The sequence below is a fragment of the Taurulus bubalis genome (genome assembly GCF_910589615.1).
Source record: "Taurulus bubalis genome assembly, chromosome: 2".
NCBI lineage: Eukaryota > Metazoa > Chordata > Actinopteri > Perciformes > Cottidae > Taurulus > Taurulus bubalis.
The window spans coordinates 33,357,385-33,366,386 of NC_136590.1; positions in this window are offsets into that span (position 1 = coordinate 33,357,385).

The window sequence follows — 9,002 nt, forward strand, 5'->3', positions numbered from 1 at the left end:
TGCTTGTCTGGATGTGCACACCGCTAGGCATGTGCACATTGTTCATATTTGAAGAGGAACTATATCTATCCAACGTCGAGATAACGGTCAGATAGGCTCTGAAAATATGCTATTGTAGAGATGGGAGCACACACTCCACTGCACTCCCACAGTCCCTCTGAGACGGGACTGTCTCAGACATCACTGGTAGAATTCCCTGGAAGAGGGAGATTAGCTTCTTATTCATCCTTTTGGGATCTGACAAGACACGCGCCACATCCCCCTCTCTCAGCTTAAACACACACATGCACATACACAAACAGCTTGCCTGCAAGCATTGAGTCTCGGCTGCTGCTTAAATCAAACATAATTTTTTCTTTTAACTGGTGAGAGACAAATTATAATTCCTTCCTGAAGAGCGCTTTCATTTTGAGGCCACAGAGGAGGGCAAAGCATAAAAATGACAGAACAAAGTGGAGAGGGAGAAAAGATTAGACGTTTGCTATTCATTTACTATGTCCCCCTCTTTCTGTCATCAATTTACAGAGAAGTGGAGAAAAAAAAGAGACAAGAATTAGGATTGGGATGATGGTGGTCGTTAAGCAAATTCACTGCCAATTGATCTTTAAAAAAATAAATGAGTGAAGAAACCATGCTAAACTAAATAAAAATAAACTGCAGGAAATATATACTGCACAGTATATCATGTGCAAAATGACGCATATCATGGATTATAGATTTTGGGTCAATATCTGTTTGACATCTGAGGATCAAGTGGAAAAGATAAAGGCTAGTGGAATTCAGTGTCAGCCAATTCACTCGACTTTACTCCTCTAGTGTCACTAACTTCATTAAATACGATCCTTCGTCTCTCTAGGAGCTTACACTGTACGCTCCTTAACTCAGATTTCAGACTGGCTCTGCAGCACGGTGCAGTCAGGGATTACCATATTTTAAAGAAAATCCTCCTACCACAAGTCCTGCATTGAGTGTGAGGCTATGAGTGTGTGCAGCTTTTGACGCTCCACTCTGTAGCTGCTGCTGCTGAGTGCTAACTCAGCGATCCTTGAGTCCCAGTATGAATTCAAAGACAGGAAACCCTGTAGATTTAAACCCCCCATTATGATCTTTCAAGATGTATATTTTAATGTGAGGCCATTTACACTGGATGATCAGAGCACTCTATTCTCTGCTTTTTCTGAGATGAAAGAGGAGATCAAGGAGCGTAAGCCTAAATTAAATCTATCCTGGACTTCTGTTGCAGGTTACTGTCACACTTGAAATCCTCTTGTTTATAGAGTACATTCATCAGCAAGCAGCCGGTTGAATGACAAATGGCTAACTATCATTTGCTTTTTGTTGAATCCTAATAAATTATCATCATCGTTCTGCTTTTCCTCTATCAACGCACACTCGTTGTTCCTAATGAAATAGTGATTGCACAGACAATCGGCATCCAGTCATCAAAACCAATCAACTGAATATTCATGTGGTGATTTGCTGCTCCGAATATGTGAGCGGCAGTACAAGAAGTGTTGTTTAATTATCCAGGAGGAGCGGGACGAAACATTGACTGTGCTCCAGATTCAGCCGGTAACCGTAGAAACCCTGCGGGGCAAGATGCAGCCTGGGGGAGGAGCGGCTAGGAGTGGGGAAATAAGATGGAGAAAGCTGGTACAAAAGAATAAGAGTACTGTGTGGTTGTGGCAGAGTATTTGAATTGCTGGAAATGACACCTGAATGATATGCTACGACAGGCTTGATGGAAAAAGAAACTCCAGGACACAAGCACATTTTTAGACCCTTATTATTGTTGTTATTTGTTGTAGACTTAACTCTGGTTTCATTAAACAGCAGATAGCAGTCCGTTTCATCCATAGCCAAAATTAGTCAATGCCAATAATTTCTTTATTTTAAAAAATACGTTGGAGATTCCCTTTTTCACTACTGCATTTTATTTCTTAAACTGCACAGCAACTTGTATTCTATTTTTTTCTTTTTGAATGTTTTTTGAATGTTCTTAATAGTTTTTAAATCTTGTTTTCTTCTGCATTATGTTTTGATGCTTTTAACGGTTTTATGTGAAGCACTTTGAATCGCCTTGTTGAAATGTGCTATACAAATAAACTTGCCTTGCCTTTATATTATATAACAATAGGAAAAGGTCAATATCCCAGCAAGCATTCCACTAACTTAATTAATTCTATACTTGTTTGACTCTTTATCAATCTGTTGTGTTTATTCAATACTCTGTTTTGTTTCTCCTGCACTGCAGCACACACTAGAATCCTGTGCTTCTTTTTCTTTTCTTTCATTATGATGTGAGCAAACTATCCTGTTTTTCTGTTCTGTACTGAGATAAATTCCTCTCAGTATGGTTGACATGGCAATGAATTAATGAAGTGGGATAAGACACACTTCTGTAAAGAGTTGTTAAGCCTGAAATAATTGAGTAGTGCTATGGCTTGTTGCACCATCTTGAAAAGGTGATTCCTCCCCGTTAATTCCCCCATTTCCCCCTTAACTGAGCAACTGGGGGAAGTTTTGTTGTAGACTTTTCCACATTAAGGGTTAAATAGTATTGTTCAGAAAAAGAAAAAGAAAAAAAAATCTTAGATTGTGAAAAGTGCATTGTTGAAGACCCATTCAACGTTTCCTTTACTTACTGTAAAGGAGTACCACAATTGCATTTCCTTGATTTAAAAAAGGGCCAAGTTTAAAGTTAAACATACTACATTCTGGTACGATACATCGTCAGACACAGACAGACACTCACAGACAAACACAGACAGGTGTGAGTAGAGCCAAATTGGTGGGTAGTACTCCCTATTCCGCTCTGTGCCGGCTGAAAGGACAGTGAAATAACAGGGTGGGAGAGTGAGCGAGAGAGAGAGAGAGAGAGAGAGAGGGATAAGAGGGTTTTAGGCCAAGGTAGACTGATCGAGGTGGGAGGTTGAGACTGGGGGGATAGGATGAGTGAAGATAGAAGGTCTGAAAAAAAATGATGGTGTTGAAGGGGGATGAGAGGCTGTTAGAGCTGGTGGAATGGGGTGTTGTGCCACAGGTAGAAAGATGAATGATGTGTGCTAGGGTGGAAGGAGACATGAGAGGTAAAGAGGTGGAGTGGTGCTGATAGGTCCTGAGGGGCTGATAGAGATAGATGTTGTGTCAGTTCAAAGTAGGGCACATGGGAACAGGCCCGATTTGTTGTCAGTAACGATATGGCCGGGGTGAGACTATCCAGAGTGGGTTATTTAAGAGGTAATATTAAGTGTTAGTGGGTGTTTATGTGTGTATATGTGTCCAGATTGTCTGTAAGAAAGACAGAGATAGCACGATTGTGGTTTAAATACTGCAACAATGCAATATGCAGGTATTAGCTTCCTCTGGTTTTAATCAAATTGTTAGAGTAATGCAAAGACAATGTTATCACTTCATTAATTAAGATTTCTGCTGAGGCGCTGCAAATCCTTTGTAATACTGCATAACCAGGGAGCAAGAGCGAGTCTTTGGCCAGACCGCACAAGGACAGTTAGGAGGGAAGAAAAAGTGGAGAGCTATACTGTGGGGGAAGAAAGAAGAGAAAGGAAATGAAAGATTATGGGTGGAGAAAGAGTCAAGGAGACACCATGACAGTATAAACCTGACAGAGGTGAGTAAGCAGGAAGTGTAAAGAAAGAAGTTAGCAGTTGGCAGAGGAATTGGCAACACAGAGATGTAGTGCAGAGAGAGGGGGACGGGGAAGTTATCTTCGTGGATCCCTGCACCTGGGTCAACAGCAGCGCTTGCAAACAAAGCATCCCCTTGAAGAAGAGACACGAGACAATGCACTGCAGTGAGGGATAGGGGTAAGAAATGTTCAACAAGGATGTGACAGACAAACTCATTATGTTGTGTCTGCCTCTCAGGCCAACAGAGGACATAGACCATCAGAATAATACAGTATGGTTACACTACTGGGGGTAGAAAAGATAAGATACATTTCAAATTTCATGAAGAATGCTAAAAAGGTTTTACTGGCCAGACTATAGCTATTAATAATAACTAAACTAATAGCTACAACTATAATAGTAGCCAATGTCTGCACATCAAACATCTATACATTTAGAGTACACTTACACAGAAGCATACAGAATGTATTTTGTCTGCTGTTTACCAAGCAAAAAGCAACCCTCCCTCTTGCTGCTACTTCTTCATTTGTGCATCGCATTCACACACACATTACAGTAAGGTGTGACAGATTCAGAGAATAGGAGTGGACCCACACTTCTGATGTATAGCAGCACTATAGTAACTGTTGTTCACTGTTGGAGCAGAAACAAGATATGGAAACAAGTTCCATCCTGTGATTTAGTATCACATTACCATATGACCTTCAGGTTGTGATCAACATTTCAGCCAATGTTTAAATGATGATGGCAAAAAGCAAAACTATCACTGAGACAAGGATGTCAACAGCATATCAGCAATGTGGTGTCTCGTTAGTGGATGGGGTTGGATCTAGGTCAATGGGTCCATTTCCTGGGTTGAGCTCTTGTGCGGACTCGAGCTGGGGGTTATTGTTTGGGCTCTGAGTGGCTACGGTGAATAGAGCCTTCCCTCTCAGTGCATTAGTGACCTGTATAGGCTCCACACGACTCACTGACATCTGAGTGCAGGCCTGAGGGAAGAGGACAAAGGCAATCTGACCACACATGCACACACATTCACGTGTCTAAAAACCAACACACAAGGAGACAATAACAAACACACACGATCTAATAGAAACCTTACAGCACTCACCACAGGGTTTTTATCCAAAAAGAAACTCAATTCAAAGAACAAAAAGAAATCCATGCAGCTCTGCCCGTAAGCCTTCATCCTTGCTTTTTTCTACTCACACACACGTACATTCAGACATTTTCACATGCATATTTGCACATGCACACACTTACAAATGCACATACAGGCTTTTGAGACCGCCTTGTACAATCCCACTGCATCACTTCCAGGTCAACAAGCAGGATCGTGAAGTGTGACTATGTGATGAGCAGTGAGCTGCTGGTCAGCACTCTCTTTATGTAACTAATGTAATGTGGGGGTTGAAAGAAAGCAGGAGGAGAGGAGAGACAATGGCCAAGTGGCTTGTTGCCTCTGCTTTAATTACACAGTCACGTGGATGTAAACTTGGACGGAAACACACAAACACTGACACATAAAAGGGGGTGTAAAGATTTCCAAGCAGATAAAAAAAAAGGAAATCCCGGGAAGGCCAAATCTCCCCAGTGCAAACAAAGCATAAAGACGATCTTTGAAGACACTCTTTAGACTCCAACAGTAATTCCTCCTTTAAATCCATACTCAGCATTTCACACACAAATGTATTTCCACTCTCTCACTCTGAAGTCTCTTACACCAGCTTCCTGTTCAGGTAACATTGTCTCAATGCATGGACTTCAAATGGTACACATATCAGCTATCCTTTGTTTCCTCATTGCTCAGTAAACAAAATTATACATATTCACTTTCTCTGCTTTTTTTCACCGACTGTTAAAATATTAAGATCTAACCTTCTGTGTACCAAATAAGATGTAGATGCATGCGCATACGCACAGACAGATGCATTTACACATCATCGGTTGGCAGCCAGAGCCGATGTGTGGGCTGGACGCAACACTGATCAGAGATAATGGGCAGACATGACAGGGATGGAAACGCTATCACACCAAGAGTGGAAGGAAGGAGGGATGAGATAGCAAGACAGACAAAGAAGAAGAAAAGAGCAAGAAAGAAAGAGAAAAAGGGAGGGAGCAAAGGAAGGAAGGAAGGAAGGAAGGAAGGAAGACACTCCCAATTCATCAGCAGACACAGAACAGACAAAAGATGGGAAATGAGTGGACATGCCAGCTCATGTCAGCCCTGAAACACCCCTCCCCCGTCTGAACTCCTCCCCAAATTACAGGGATCCCCTTCTGCTTCTCCCACTCCCTTTGCATCTTTGCCTCCTTCTTCTCATCAGGGGGTTGATGTTGAGGAGTCAAGCACAAATTCAAAGTGATTCACCTGAAGGTTTCCCACTCCCCCGCTAACAACTACGCTTGTAGTCCTGCTCAACCAGACGAGTGACATTACTAATAGACGCACATACGCAAACACGTCAGTGTGACATAATGTTCACAATGTTCAGCCTCCCTTGTCTTGCACAATTTCTCATATATTTAAAAAGGTTATGCAAAAGGCCAGGAACAGGGAATAAAGACACAAACATGCACATGCATGCATATGTATATAAAATCCCAGTGGTTTCCAGATTATTTGACTTGTGTGTCCTTAATAAAAATAATGACACCAAATACTTTTTTACCGCTTTCATGTTTTCAAATCATCTCACAACCTCTCAGATTTATCTTGTCACTCCTTGTGAAGCGCGGCAATACACTACCACTACACTGCAAAGGGATTCCCCGTGCTATTGAATTCAGACAGGACAGAACCAGCAGCTTAATTAGACACAGAGATAAGGAAAAACATTTCAGTGTCCCTCCACCCTCAACTGTCAGTTTTTTTTGGTTTTCCCAAAACAGACATCCACAATATCTGTCTGGGCTGCAAGTGACAGCAGCGGGGAATTGGGAGACTGAGAGACAGGCACACAGAAGACAGACACACAGAGAACCCACAGGCACACAGTCAAACACAAACATTTAAACAGCTTGATTGCATGTGGGGAGATGGGCACTGGGGGCTGCATAAGCCCTATATTTGCTTAACAGCAGAAATAACAAGACCTTTGAAGGGAGAGAAGCATTTTCTAACAACAGTTAGAAGATGATGGAGGAAGACGGACAAGATGAGAGAGAGAGAGAGCAAAAGAGAGAGTGAGAGATGATCCCTTTCATGTTAATTGCATCATCCCTTTATCATGCCCGCCACATGCTCATCAAACTGCATCCTATGTACTGTATCTATAATCATAAAGCGAGGTCGTCCGTCTGCTCTGCCACAAGGTCAGAAGAGTCATATTCACTGCGGAGGATAAAGATGTGAGAGTATTTCCAACATGCTTGAGTTCCATGTTGTTGATGATGGTGAAGGTGATTATTATTTCCATTTCTATGATGTATTATTTGATGCATGAAGCGCTTTACATGTGCAGATCAAAGGATGAGTATGACTTAAAGGCAGGGTTGGTAATCATTTCAAAAACATTTTTGATATTTTTGTTGAAATTCTCATTACATCCTGACAACAATCAAATACTCTGAAAAAAAAGAGAGTATCTGTGGCTATCCATTACCTGTGGCTGTCGCAGGACTGTAATAGGCCCGTCCAATCATTTCCTTCGGCCTAAATGTAATGATTGACAGGCTACCTGCCTGTTTACCTGCTCGTACTCTGCCCATGCACTCATTACACGTTACCGGAGTCTTCCACAAGCTGCTAGCTTAACAGCTGTGACTACTTTCAATAGCCATGTTCGTTATTAGCTTCTATCACAAAAATCTGGTCCATATATACAAGGTAAATAATACAACTTTAGGTTTAAGACTTGGTATCTGATTAAGAGTCAGGTAGGGGTTTGAGTAACAGCATTTATCTAGTTATGTCTCAGAGGCAGTTTACGTGAGGCTGGTGTAAAAGAGGATATGCCTCAACCTATATCTACCTAAAGGTGAGCTGACTATCAGTGTATCAATCTGGGTCACCAAGTACACACACAGACACAGACACACACACACACACACACACACACACACACACACACACACCCGCAGCCCACAGGGCTCACTTAGCGGAGCCCCATCCCCCCTTTCACGCTCACATACTATATTAGCTTACTGTACACAGATGGAGCACATGGTTGTGTGGATGCACACATATTTGTCCTGAACACACACTTGCACACGTAGTAAATGGACACACACATACAAATGAACCTGGATGAGGGGTGTGTTACTTTGTATGAGATAATGCCCCCCCCCCCCCCCCCCCCCCTCTTTCCATTTCACATGCCCAGGCTTTCGCATGGTCTTTGTCAATTTAAAAAAAAGACACACACACACACACACACCAGTTTTTATCTGCCACTATAAACCCTGTCACGGATCACTTCCTCAAAACACACTGACAATATTCAACTTCCTCATGGCAGCAACTGAAGCAGTGAATTGGAGCAAGAACGATAACATGAAGAAAAGATAACCAGAAAGAGAAGGCAGAGAGAGGGAAAGAGGCGGCTAGTTTAGAATATTTATCCGTCTCAATATTTATACAAACTAATAGCAAAGTCTAAAGCAAAATCTGAGTGCAACTATTCTTAAAGAAATTAATTATTTAATTTAAAAGTTGAAATAAGTTCCTGACTTACTAAGTAACTACTAAGTTGTCCCTGGTGGTTAAGCCAGTCCAATGTATTGTAGCAGCGAATGAACAAGGAACTGCAAAGCTTTAGCAAATTACAGGTATTTTGGCTTCTTGTTATGTTTTACCAGCTTGTCTAAAACCTGGACTTGGCATGCCACAGCAATATTAGGCAGTAAACTGTAAACACTATGATGATGTTGATCAAAAGAACAAATTCAGATGTAAATAAGAAATTAACCCACAAAACTCATCATATCATCATATCTATACTATATTTCATTTGATCTGTTCTGAACTCTTCATGGACCAAACCAAGTATCAATGTTTCTTTCCCAGAGACGCATGGAAGTGATGGAGGAGAAAGGACAGTGGAGACACTATGCGCTTTGACACATCATAACTCATAAGATGACCCTCTGCACCGCTGAGGACTAACATATCTACCGACCCACACACATTTGAGTGTCAGATGGTTAATACGTCTGAAGTAATCAGTAGGAGGTAAAAGTCCACATTTGCATACTCTCCTCCTTTGTTTTCGTTTAACTTGTCCCTTATCCCCTCTCTCTCTCACGCTCTCTCTCTCGTTTTGTTGGCTTCTGCCGATCTCTGCCGAGTATTCATTACCTTTTTCTGCTGTTTGATAGTATTTATGTAGCTCTTCGGTCTCCCTTTCTGTC